Source organism: Drosophila sechellia, unplaced genomic scaffold, assembly GCF_004382195.2.
Source record: "Drosophila sechellia strain sech25 unplaced genomic scaffold, ASM438219v1 Y_421, whole genome shotgun sequence".
Taxonomy (NCBI): Eukaryota; Metazoa; Arthropoda; class Insecta; order Diptera; family Drosophilidae; genus Drosophila; species Drosophila sechellia.
The window spans coordinates 1-13612 of NW_022611422.1; the positions used below are offsets into that span (position 1 = coordinate 1).

General features: G+C 35.4%; 3 non-coding genes across 3 annotated transcripts; 1 reads left to right on the top strand and 2 right to left on the bottom strand.

Moving 5' to 3' along the window:
* Window positions 1-2244: 2244 nt before the first annotated feature.
* Window positions 2245-2423, top strand: LOC116803496. The gene has a single exon (XR_004363620.1). It is a non-coding gene; the product is annotated as a 5.8S ribosomal RNA (ribosomal RNA).
* A 6008-nt stretch (window positions 2424-8431) lies between these two features.
* Window positions 8432-8610, bottom strand: LOC116803501. Its single transcript, XR_004363623.1, has one exon. It is a non-coding gene; the product is annotated as a 5.8S ribosomal RNA (ribosomal RNA).
* Window positions 8611-9297: 687 nt separating this feature from the next.
* Window positions 9298-11292, bottom strand: LOC116803504. Its single transcript, XR_004363626.1, has one exon. It is a non-coding gene; the product is annotated as a small subunit ribosomal RNA (ribosomal RNA).
* Window positions 11293-13612: the final 2320 nt, after the last annotated feature.

Below are 13612 nucleotides of genomic sequence, written 5' to 3' on the forward strand. Positions count from 1 at the left end.
GTAAATTACCCACTCCCAGGCTCGGGGAGGTAGTGACGAAAAATAACAATACAGGACTCATATCCGAGGCCCTGTAATTGGAATGAGTACACTTTAAATCCTTTAACAAGGACCAATTGGAGGGCAAGTCTGGTGCCAGCAGCCGCGGTAATTCCAGCTCCAATAGCGTATATTAAAGTTGTTGCGGTTAAAACGTTCGTAGTTGAACTTGTGCTTCATACGGGTAGTACAACTTACAATTGTGGTTAGTACTATACCTTTATGTATGTAAGCGTATTACCGGTGGAGTTCTTATATGTGATTAAATACTTGTATTTTTCATATGTTCTCCTATTTAAAAACTGCACTAGTGGCTCTTAAACGAGTGTTATTGTGGGCCGGTACTATTACCTTTGAACAAATTAGAGTGCTTAAAGCAGGCTTCAAATGCCTGAATATTCTGTGCATGGGATAATGAAATAAGACCTCTGTTCTGCTTTCATTGGTTTTCAGATCAAGAGGTAATGATTAATAGAAGCAGTTTGGGGGCATTAGTATTACGACGCGAGAGGTGAAATTCTTGGACCGTCGTAAGACTAACTTAAGCGAAAGCATTTGCCAAAGATGTTTTCATTAATCAAGAACGAAAGTTAGAGGTTCGAAGGCGATCAGATACCGCCCTAGTTCTAACCATAAACGATGCCAGCTAGCAATTGGGTGTAGCTACTTTTATGGCTCTCTCAGTCGCTTCCCGGGAAACCAAAGCTTTGGGCTCCGGGGGAAGTATGGTTGCAAAGCTGAAACTTAAAGGAATTGACGGAAGGGCACCACCAGGAGTGGAGCCTGCGGCTTAATTTGACTCAACACGGGAAAACTTACCAGGTCCGAACATAAGTGTGTAAGACAGATTGATAGCTCTTTCTCGAATCTATGGGGTGGTGGTGCATGGCCGTTCTTAGTTCGTGGAGTGATTGTCTGGTTAATTCCGATAACGAACGAGACTCAAATATATTAAATAGATATCTTCAGGATTATGGTGCTGAAGCTTATGTAGCCTTCATTCATGGTGGCAGTAAAATGTTTATTGTGTTTGAATGTGTTTATGTAAGTGGAGCCGTACCTGTTGGTTTGTCCCATTATAAGGACACTAGCTTCTTAAATGGACAAATTGCGTCTAGCAATAATGAGATTGAGCAATAACAGGTCTGTGATGCCCTTAGATGTCCTGGGCTGCACGCGCGCTACAATGAAAGTATCAACGTGTATTTCCTAGACCGAGAGGTCCGGGTAAACCGCTGAACCACTTTCATGCTTGGGATTGTGAACTGAAACTGTTCACATGAACTTGGAATTCCCAGTAAGTGTGAGTCATTAACTCGCATTGATTACGTCCCTGCCCTTTGTACACACCGCCCGTCGCTACTACCGATTGAATTATTTAGTGAGGTCTCCGGACGTGATCACTGTGACGCCTTGCGTGTTACGGTTGTTTCGCAAAAGTTGACCGAACTTGATTATTTAGAGGAAGTAAAAGTCGTAACAAGGTTTCCGTAGGTGAACCTGCGGAAGGATCATTATTGTATAATATCCTTATCGTTAATAAATATTTGTTATAATACAAATAAATACAATTTACCAAAATAAAAATATTACAAAATGATTCCACGGAATCAAAAGTTAAAGTCAAAATAAAATGAAGATGGCTTTTATTTTATATGTGGGGGCTTGGCAACCTCATAAAAAGACTTTAACATTATTAATGTTGCTGTGCGTATTTGTGGCAGTACTTACTACAACAACGGCGTTTCCTATAAAAACAAATTCTCGAAAATGGAAATCGAAGAAACTAAACTAAATTCGAAAGTAGAAGTCGAATTAAAATAAAAATAATTTTGAATGTGTGGTAATCAAAATAAGTGTGTGTGTATATGGACCATAATATACACGCGTTGCGAATATGTATTGTTCATCTATGTTATGAGCATACGTTGGCTAATGCAACAACCTAAAATATACAATGTTTGTACCTGTCATCCATCAGGTTAATGTTTTATATAAATTTTGCAGTATGTGTCACCCAAAATAGCAAACCATAACCAGATTATTATGATACATAATGCTTATATGAAACTAAGACATTTCGCAACATTTATTTTAGGTATAAAAATAAATTTATTGAAGGAATTGATATATGCCAGTAAAATGGTGTATTTTTAATTTCTTTCAATAAAAACAATATTGACATTATATAAAATTGAATTATAAAACTCTAAGCGGTGGATCACTCGGCTCATGGGTCGATGAAGAACGCAGCAAACTGTGCGTCATCGTGTGAACTGCAGGACACATGAACATCGACATTTTGAACGCATATCGCAGTCCATGCTGTTATGTACTTTAATTAATTTTATAGTGCTGCTTGGACTACATATGGTTGAGGGTTGTAAGACTATGCTAATTAAGTTGTTTATAAATTTTTTATAAGCATATGGTATATTATTGGATTAAATAATGATTTTATTCATAATATTAAAAAGAAATGAAAAACATTATCTCACATTTGAATGTGAAAAACGAAGAGAAATATTTTCTTTTTCAATCAAATAATACTGAGAAATGTCTAGCATAAAAAATTGAAATATTTTTCATCTAGAATTGTCTCTTATTAATGATTCGGAAAAGAAAAATCTTGGTTTTGTTATTATTCTTCGTTGGTTCGTTAAATGGATAAAAATGACTTTGCTTACAAGAACTATTGGAACTATTTATAACGAATTTAATTGATTGTTTTATCATTTATATATAAAGAATTTATGGCAAAATATAGTTATATATACAACCTCAACTCATATGGGACTACCCCCTGAATTTAAGCATATTAATTAGGGGAGGAAAAGAAACTAACAAGGATTTTCTTAGTAGCGGCGAGCGAAAAGAAAACAGTTCAGCACTAAGTCACTTTGTCTATATGGCAAATGTGAGATGCAGTGTATGGAGCGTCAATATTCTAGTATGAGAAATTAATGATTTAAGTCCTTCTTAAATGAGGCCATTTACCCATAGAGGGTGCCAGGCCCGTATAACGTTAATGATTGCTAGATGATGTTTCCAAAGAGTCGTGTTGCTTGATAGTGCAGCACTAAGTGGGTGGTAAACTCCATCTAAAACTAAATATAACCATGAGACCGATAGTAAACAAGTACCGTGAGGGAAAGTTGAAAAGAACTCTGAATAGAGAGTTAAACAGTACGTGAAACTGCTTAGAGGTTAAGCCCGATGAACTGAATATCCGTTATGAAATTCATCATTAAAATTGTAATATTTAAATAATATTATTAAGAATAATGTGCATTTTTTCCATATAAGGACATTGTAATCTATTAGCATATCCCAAATTTATCATAAAATATAACTTATAGTTTATTCCAATTAAATTGCTTGCATTTTAACACAGAATAAATGTTATTAATTTGATAAAGTGCTGATAGATTTATATTATTACAGAGCGTTAATTTTTCGGAATTATATAATGGCATAATTATCATTGATTTTTGTGTTTATTATATGCTCTTGTATGATTAACAATGCGAAAGATTCAGGATACCTTCGGGACCCGTCTTGAAACACGGACCAAGGAGTCTAACATATGTGCAAGTTATTGGGATGTAAACCTAATAGCGTAATTAACTTGACTAATAATGGGATTAGTTTTTTAGCTATTTATAGCTAATTAACACAATCCCGGGGCGTTCTATATAGTTATGTATAATGTATATTTATATTATTTATGCCTCTAACTGGAACGTACCTTGAGCATATATGCTGTGACCCGAAAGATGGTGAACTATACTTGATCAGGTTGAAGTCAGGGGAAACCCTGATGGAAGACCGAAACAGTTCTGACGTGCAAATCGATTGTCAGAATTGAGTATAGGGGCGAAAGACCAATCGAACCATCTAGTAGCTGGTTCCTTCCGAAGTTTCCCTCAGGATAGCTGGTGCATTTTAATATTATATAAAATAATCTTATCTGGTAAAGCGAATGATTAGAGGCCTTAGGGTCGAAACGATCTTAACCTATTCTCAAACTTTAAATGGGTAAGAACCTTAACTTTCTTGATATGAAGTTCAAGGTTATGATATAATGTGCCCAGTGGGCCACTTTTGGTAAGCAGAACTGGCGCTGTGGGATGAACCAAACGTAATGTTACGGTGCCCAAATTAACAACTCATGCAGATACCATGAAAGGCGTTGGTTGCTTAAAACAGCAGGACGGTGATCATGGAAGTCGAAATCCGCTAAGGAGTGTGTAACAACTCACCTGCCGAAGCAACTAGCCCTTAAAATGGATGGCGCTTAAGTTGTATACCTATACATTACCGCTAAAGTAGATGATTTATATTACTTGTGATATAAATTTTGAAACTTTAGTGAGTAGGAAGGTACAATGGTATGCGTAGAAGTGTTTGGCGTAAGCCTGCATGGAGCTGCCATTGGTACAGATCTTGGTGGTAGTAGCAAATAATCGAATGAGACCTTGGAGGACTGAAGTGGAGAAGGGTTTCGTGTGAACAGTGGTTGATCACGAGTTAGTCGGTCCTAAGTTCAAGGCGAAAGCCGAAAATTTTCAAGTAAAACAAAAATGCCTAACTATATAAACAAAGCGAATATAATACACTTGAATAATTTTGAACGAAAGGGAATACGGTTCCAATTCCGTAACCTGTTGAGTATCCGTTTGTTATTAAATATGGGCCTCGTGCTCATCCTGGCAACAGGAACGACCATAAAGAAGCCGTCGAGAGATATCGGAAGAGTTTTCTTTTCTGTTTTATAGCCGTACTACCATGGAAGTCTTTCGCAGAGAGATATGGTAGATGGGCTAGAAGAGCATGACATATACTGTTGTGTCGATATTTTCTCCTCGGACCTTGAAAATTTATGGTGGGGACACGCAAACTTCTCAACAGGCCGTACCAATATCCGCAGCTGGTCTCCAAGGTGAAGAGTCTCTAGTCGATAGAATAATGTAGGTAAGGGAAGTCGGCAAATTAGATCCGTAACTTCGGGATAAGGATTGGCTCTGAAGATTGAGATAGTCGGGCTTGATTGGGAAACAATAACATGGTTTATGTGCTCGTTCTGGGTAAATAGAGTTTCTAGCATTTATGTTAGTTACTTGTTCCCCGGATAGTTTAGTTACGTAGCCAATTGTGGAACTTTCTTGCTAAAATTTTTAAGAATACTATTTGGGTTAAACCAATTAGTTCTTATCAATTATAACGATTATCAATTAACAATCAATTCAGAACTGGCACGGACTTGGGGAATCCGACTGTCTAATTAAAACAAAGCATTGTGATGGCCCTAGCGGGTGTTGACACAATGTGATTTCTGCCCAGTGCTCTGAATGTCAAGTGAAGAAATTCAAGTAAGCGCGGGTCAACGCGGGCTTACTTGAATTTCTTCACTTTGACATTCAGAGCACTGGGCAGAAATCACATTGTGTCAACACCCGCTAGGGCCATCACAATGCTTTGTTTTAATTAGACAGTCGGATTCCCCAAGTCCGTGCCAGTTCTGAATTGATTGTTAATTGATAATCGTTATAATTGATAAGAACTAATTGGTTTAACCCAAATAGTATTCTTAAAAATTTTAGCAAGAAAGTTCCACAATTGGCTACGTAACTAAACTATCCGGGGAACAAGTAACTAACATAAATGCTAGAAACTCTATTTACCCAGAACGAGCACATAAACCATGTTATTGTTTCCCAATCAAGCCCGACTATCTCAATCTTCAGAGCCAATCCTTATCCCGAAGTTACGGATCTAATTTGCCGACTTCCCTTACCTACATTATTCTATCGACTAGAGACTCTTCACCTTGGAGACCAGCTGCGGATATTGGTACGGCCTGTTGAGAAGTTTGCGTGTCCCCACCATAAATTTTCAAGGTCCGAGGAGAAAATATCGACACAACAGTATATGTCATGCTCTTCTAGCCCATCTACCATATCTCTCTGCGAAAGACTTCCATGGTAGTACGGCTATAAAACAGAAAAGAAAACTCTTCCGATATCTCTCGACGGCTTCTTTATGGTCGTTCCTGTTGCCAGGATGAGCACGAGGCCCATATTTAATAACAAACGGATACTCAACAGGTTACGGAATTGGAACCGTATTCCCTTTCGTTCAAAATTATTCAAGTGTATTATATTCGCTTTGTTTATATAGTTAGGCATTTTTGTTTTACTTGAAAATTTTCGGCTTTCGCCTTGAACTTAGGACCGACTAACTCGTGATCAACCACTGTTCACACGAAACCCTTCTCCACTTCAGTCCTCCAAGGTCTCATTCGATTATTTGCTACTACCACCAAGATCTGTACCAATGGCAGCTCCATGCAGGCTTACGCCAAACACTTCTACGCATACCATTGTACCTTCCTACTCACTAAAGTTTCAAAATTTATATCACAAGTAATATAAATCATCTACTTTAGCGGTAATGTATAGGTATACAACTTAAGCGCCATCCATTTTAAGGGCTAGTTGCTTCGGCAGGTGAGTTGTTACACACTCCTTAGCGGATTTCGACTTCCATGATCACCGTCCTGCTGTTTTAAGCAACCAACGCCTTTCATGGTATCTGCATGAGTTGTTAATTTGGGCACCGTAACATTACGTTTGGTTCATCCCACAGCGCCAGTTCTGCTTACCAAAAGTGGCCCACTGGGCACATTATATCATAACCTTGAACTTCATATCAAGAAAGTTAAGGTTCTTACCCATTTAAAGTTTGAGAATAGGTTAAGATCGTTTCGACCCTAAGGCCTCTAATCATTCGCTTTACCAGATAAGATTATTTTATATAATATTAAAATGCACCAGCTATCCTGAGGGAAACTTCGGAAGGAACCAGCTACTAGATGGTTCGATTGGTCTTTCGCCCCTATACTCAATTCTGACAATCGATTTGCACGTCAGAACTGTTTCGGTCTTCCATCAGGGTTTCCCCTGACTTCAACCTGATCAAGTATAGTTCACCATCTTTCGGGTCACAGCATATATGCTCAAGGTACGTTCCAGTTAGAGGCATAAATAATATAAATATACATTATACATAACTATATAGAACGCCCCGGGATTGTGTTAATTAGCTATAAATAGCTAAAAAACTAATCCCATTATTAGTCAAGTTAATTACGCTATTAGGTTTACATCCCAATAACTTGCACATATGTTAGACTCCTTGGTCCGTGTTTCAAGACGGGTCCCGAAGGTATCCTGAATCTTTCGCATTGTTAATCATACAAGAGCATATAATAAACACAAAAATCAATGATAATTATGCCATTATATAATTCCGAAAAATTAACGCTCTGTAATAATATAAATCTATCAGCACTTTATCAAATTAATAACATTTATTCTGTGTTAAAATGCAAGCAATTTAATTGGAATAAACTATAAGTTATATTTTATGATAAATTTGGGATATGCTAATAGATTACAATGTCCTTATATGGAAAAAATGCACATTATTCTTAATAATATTATTTAAATATTACAATTTTAATGATGAATTTTCCATAACGGATATTCAGGTTCATCGGGCTTAACCTCTAAGCAGTTTCACGTACTGTTTAACTCTCTATTCAGAGTTCTTTTCAACTTTCCCTCACGGTACTTGTTTACTATCGGTCTCATGGTTATATTTAGTTTTAGATGGAGTTTACCACCCACTTAGTGCTGCACTATCAAGCAACACGACTCTTTGGAAACATCATCTAGCAATCATTAACGTTATACGGGCCTGGCACCCTCTATGGGTAAATGGCCTCATTTAAGAAGGACTTAAATCATTAATTTCTCATACTAGAATATTGACGCTCCATACACTGCATCTCACATTTGCCATATAGACAAAGTGACTTAGTGCTGAACTGTTTTCTTTTCGCTCGCCGCTACTAAGAAAATCCTTGTTAGTTTCTTTTCCTCCCCTAATTAATATGCTTAAATTCAGGGGGTAGTCCCATATGAGTTGAGGTTGTATATATAACTATATTTTGCCATAAATTCTTTATATATAAATGATAAAACAATCAATTAAATTCGTTATAAATAGTTCCAATAGTTCTTGTAAGCAAAGTCATTTTTATCCATTTAACGAACCAACGAAGAATAATAACAAAACCAAGATTTTTCTTTTTCCGAATCATTAATAAGAGACAATTCTAGATGAAAAATATTTCAATTTTTTATGCTAGACATTTCTCAGTATTATTTGATTGAAAAAGAAAATATTTCTCTTCGTTTTTCACATTCAAATGTGAGATAATGTTTTTCATTTCTTTTTTAATATTATGAATAAAATCATTATTTAATCCAATAATATACCATATGCTTATAAAAAATTTATAAACAACTTAATTAGCATAGTCTTACAACCCTCAACCATATGTAGTCCAAGCAGCACTATAAAATTAATTAAAGTACATAACAGCATGGACTGCGATATGCGTTCAAAATGTCGATGTTCATGTGTCCTGCAGTTCACACGATGACGCACAGTTTGCTGCGTTCTTCATCGACCCATGAGCCGAGTGATCCACCGCTTAGAGTTTTATAATTCAATTTTATATAATGTCAATATTGTTTTTATTGAAAGAAATTAAAAATACACCATTTTACTGGCATATATCAATTCCTTCAATAAATTTATTTTTATACCTAAAATAAATGTTGCGAAATGTCTTAGTTTCATATAAGCATTATGTATCATAATAATCTGGTTATGGTTTGCTATTTTGGGTGACACATACTGCAAAATTTATATAAAACATTAACCTGATGGATGACAGGTACAAACATTGTATATTTTAGGTTGTTGCATTAGCCAACGTATGCTCATAACATAGATGAACAATACATATTCGCAACGCGTGTATATTATGGTCCATATACACACACACTTATTTTGATTACCACACATTCAAAATTATTTTTATTTTAATTCGACTTCTACTTTCGAATTTAGTTTAGTTTCTTCGATTTCCATTTTCGAGAATTTGTTTTTATAGGAAACGCCGTTGTTGTAGTAAGTACTGCCACAAATACGCACAGCAACATTAATAATGTTAAAGTCTTTTTATGAGGTTGCCAAGCCCCACATATAAAATAAAAGCCATCTTCATTTTATTTTGACTTTAACTTTTGATTCCGTGGAATCATTTTGTAATATTTTTATTTTGGTAAATTGTATTTATTTGTATTATAACAAATATTTATTAACGATAAGGATATTATACAATAATGATCCTTCCGCAGGTTCACCTACGGAAACCTTGTTACGACTTTTACTTCCTCTAAATAATCAAGTTCGGTCAACTTTTGCGAAACAACCGTAACACGCAAGGCGTCACAGTGATCACGTCCGGAGACCTCACTAAATAATTCAATCGGTAGTAGCGACGGGCGGTGTGTACAAAGGGCAGGGACGTAATCAATGCGAGTTAATGACTCACACTTACTGGGAATTCCAAGTTCATGTGAACAGTTTCAGTTCACAATCCCAAGCATGAAAGTGGTTCAGCGGTTTACCCGGACCTCTCGGTCTAGGAAATACACGTTGATACTTTCATTGTAGCGCGCGTGCAGCCCAGGACATCTAAGGGCATCACAGACCTGTTATTGCTCAATCTCATTATTGCTAGACGCAATTTGTCCATTTAAGAAGCTAGTGTCCTTATAATGGGACAAACCAACAGGTACGGCTCCACTTACATAAACACATTCAAACACAATAAACATTTTACTGCCACCATGAATGAAGGCTACATAAGCTTCAGCACCATAATCCTGAAGATATCTATTTAATATATTTGAGTCTCGTTCGTTATCGGAATTAACCAGACAAATCACTCCACGAACTAAGAACGGCCATGCACCACCACCCATAGATTCGAGAAAGAGCTATCAATCTGTCTTACACACTTATGTTCGGACCTGGTAAGTTTTCCCGTGTTGAGTCAAATTAAGCCGCAGGCTCCACTCCTGGTGGTGCCCTTCCGTCAATTCCTTTAAGTTTCAGCTTTGCAACCATACTTCCCCCGGAGCCCAAAAGCTTTGGTTTCCCGGGAAGCGACTGAGAGAGCCATAAAAGTAGCTACACCCAATTGCTAGCTGGCATCGTTTATGGTTAGAACTAGGGCGGTATCTGATCGCCTTCGAACCTCTAACTTTCGTTCTTGATTAATGAAAACATCTTTGGCAAATGCTTTCGCTTAAGTTAGTCTTACGACGGTCCAAGAATTTCACCTCTCGCGTCGTAATACTAATGCCCCCAAACTGCTTCTATTAATCATTACCTCTTGATCTGAAAACCAATGAAAGCAGAACAGAGGTCTTATTTCATTATCCCATGCACAGAATATTCAGGCATTTGAAGCCTGCTTTAAGCACTCTAATTTGTTCAAAGTAATAGTACCGGCCCACAATAACACTCGTTTAAGAGCACTAGTGCAGGTTTTTAAATAGGAGGAACATATGAAAAAATACAAGTATTTAATCACATATAAGAACTCCACCGGTAATACGCTTACATACATAAAGGTATAGTACTAACCACAATTGTAAGTTGTACTACCCGTATGAAGCACAAGTTCAACTACGAACGTTTTAACCGCAACAACTTTAATATACGCTATTGGAGCTGGAATTACCGCGGCTGCTGGCACCAGACTTGCCCTCCAATTGGTCCTTGTTAAAGGATTTAAAGTGTACTCATTCCAATTACAGGGCCTCGGATATGAGTCCTGTATTGTTATTTTTCGTCACTACCTCCCCGAGCTGGGAGTGGGTAATTTACGCGCCTGCTGCCTTCCTTAGATGTGGTAGCCGTTTCTCAGGCTCCCTCTCCGGAATCGAACCCTGATTCCCCGTTACCCGTTGCAACCATGGTAGTCCTAGATACTACCATCAAAAGTTGATAGGGCAGACATTTGAAAGATCTGTCGTCGGTACAAGACCATACGATCTGCATGTTATCTAGAGTTCAACCAATATAACGATCTTGCGATCGCTTGGTTTTAGCCTAATAAAAGCACATGTCCCATAAGGTTCATGTTTTAATTGCATGTATTAGCTCTAGAATTACCACAGTTATCCAAGTAACTGTTAACGATCTAAGGAACCATAACTGATATAATGAGCCTTTTGCGGTTTCACTTTTAATTCGTGTGTACTTAGACATGCATGGCTTAATCTTTGAGACAAGCATATAACTACTGGCAGGATCAACCAGAATAATGTTTTTCCTTCATATTCCATTCATATTTTTTGAATCGAAATAAGCAATATAATAGATATATAGATTTTTCACTTTATATAATTCCATGATTTTTATTATATTGAATAAAATTCAATATTTCGCCTTTGGGTAAAATTTTAAATATATAAATATAAGTAAAAAATCTATTCGATTACGGCCATTTTTATATAGCATTCGTAATCCATATTTTCATTTTTAATTTATACTTGTTTTACCAATATAACAAGAATTTCATATAATTATTGTAATATATATGTTTCTATAATTTTATCTTTTTATATATACATATTTCATTATAAAATATCATTTTATTTCCAACATACATAATTATTGTATCCACACATGTACAATTTTTGTTTAACCAATATAAATATTAAGTTAAATCATTTGCATTTTGAAGATAAATTTAAAATTTATCTCTTTTCATATATCTCTCTGGTAATATATAACATAAAACCAAGCGCATATGATAATATTTCCACATTTAATATATAATTTTATATTTCTTTCATAAGAATCCATATTTGTATTATACCGTAACGATATAATAATCCAACTATACGGCAGGTAATAAATTAATATTTGCCTGCCTCCAAAAATTAACGATAATATATGGAAACGATTTGTTATTCTATATATAATAGAAACTTGACTTTTGTTTCAACGATATTATCTAAAAAGCGTATATTCCTATTATCCGCGGAGCCAAGTCCCGTGTTCTATAGAACTGAGAAACAAATTTGTACGGATAATAATATACTTTATTTTATGTAACCAATATAAACATAATCCGAAATAAATATTTCGAATAATGCGGGAGGTCGGCAACCACTGCCTACCTATAGTAGTTTTTGAACCCGCTGTCCTCAAAGCGGGTATTTTCAATTCCGTTTGCCACCCAACATACGGTCTATTCTCTTATATATTAAGAGATTATAGGAACATTTCATTTTTTTTCCATTATTCATATATAATATGATTATTTTTTTTTTTATACATATAATAAATATTAATTTTTATATGTTTATTATTTAATTTACTCATATAATTGCCAAATTCATATGAATACATAAGTTTTGAACAATATGAGAGGTCGGCAACCACTGCCTACCTATAGTAGTTTTTGAACCCTCTGTCGTAATTCCGGTCGTTTACACTACTATACCCTCTCACTATAATGGCTTTTCTCTATAATACTAAGAGAATATGGGAATATCTCAGCATTTTTTCCCATATACATATAATAATTAACCATTTTCATATGTATATTATTTAATTTAATCATATAATTGCCAAAATCATATGAATACATAAGTTTTGAACAATATGAGAGGTCGGCAACCACTGCCTACCTATAGTAGTTTTTGAACCCTCTGTCGTAATTCCGGTCGTTTACACTACTATACCCTCTCACTATAATGGATTTTCTCTATAATACTAAGAGAATGTGGGAATATTTCAGCATTTTTTCCCTTATACATATAATAATTAATCATTTTCATATGTATATTATTTAATTTACTCATACAATTGCCAAAATCATATGAATACATAAGTTTTGAACAATATGAGAGGTCGGCAACCACTGCCTACCTATAGTAGTTTTTGAACCCTCTGTCGTAATTCCGGTCGTTTACACTACTATACCCTCTCACTTAAATGGCTTTTCTCTATAATACTAAGAGAATATGGGAATATCTCAGCATTTTTTCCCATATACATATAATAATTAACCATTTTCATATGTATATTATTTAATTTAATCATATAATTGCCAAAATCATATGAATACATAAGTTTTGAACAATATGAGAGGTCGGCAACCACTGCCTACCTATAGTAGTTTTTGAACCCTCTGTCGTAATTCCGGTCGTTTACACTACTATACCCTCTCACTATAATGGATTTTCTCTATAATACTAAGAGAATGTGGGAATATTTCAGCATTTTTTCCCTTATACATATAATAATTAATCATTTTCATATGTATATTATTTAATTTACTCATACAATTGCCAAAATCATATGAATACATAAGTTTTGAACAATATGAGAGGTCGGCAACCACTGCCTACCTATAGTAGTTTTTGAACCCTCTGTCGTAATTCCGGTGGTTTACACTACTATACCCTCTCACTTAAATGGCTTTTCTCTATAATACTAAGAGAATATGGGAATATCTCTGCATTTTTTCCCATATACATATAATAATTAATCATTTTCGTATGTATATTATTTAATTTACTCATACAATTGCCAAAATCATATGAATACATAAGTTTTGAACAATATGAGA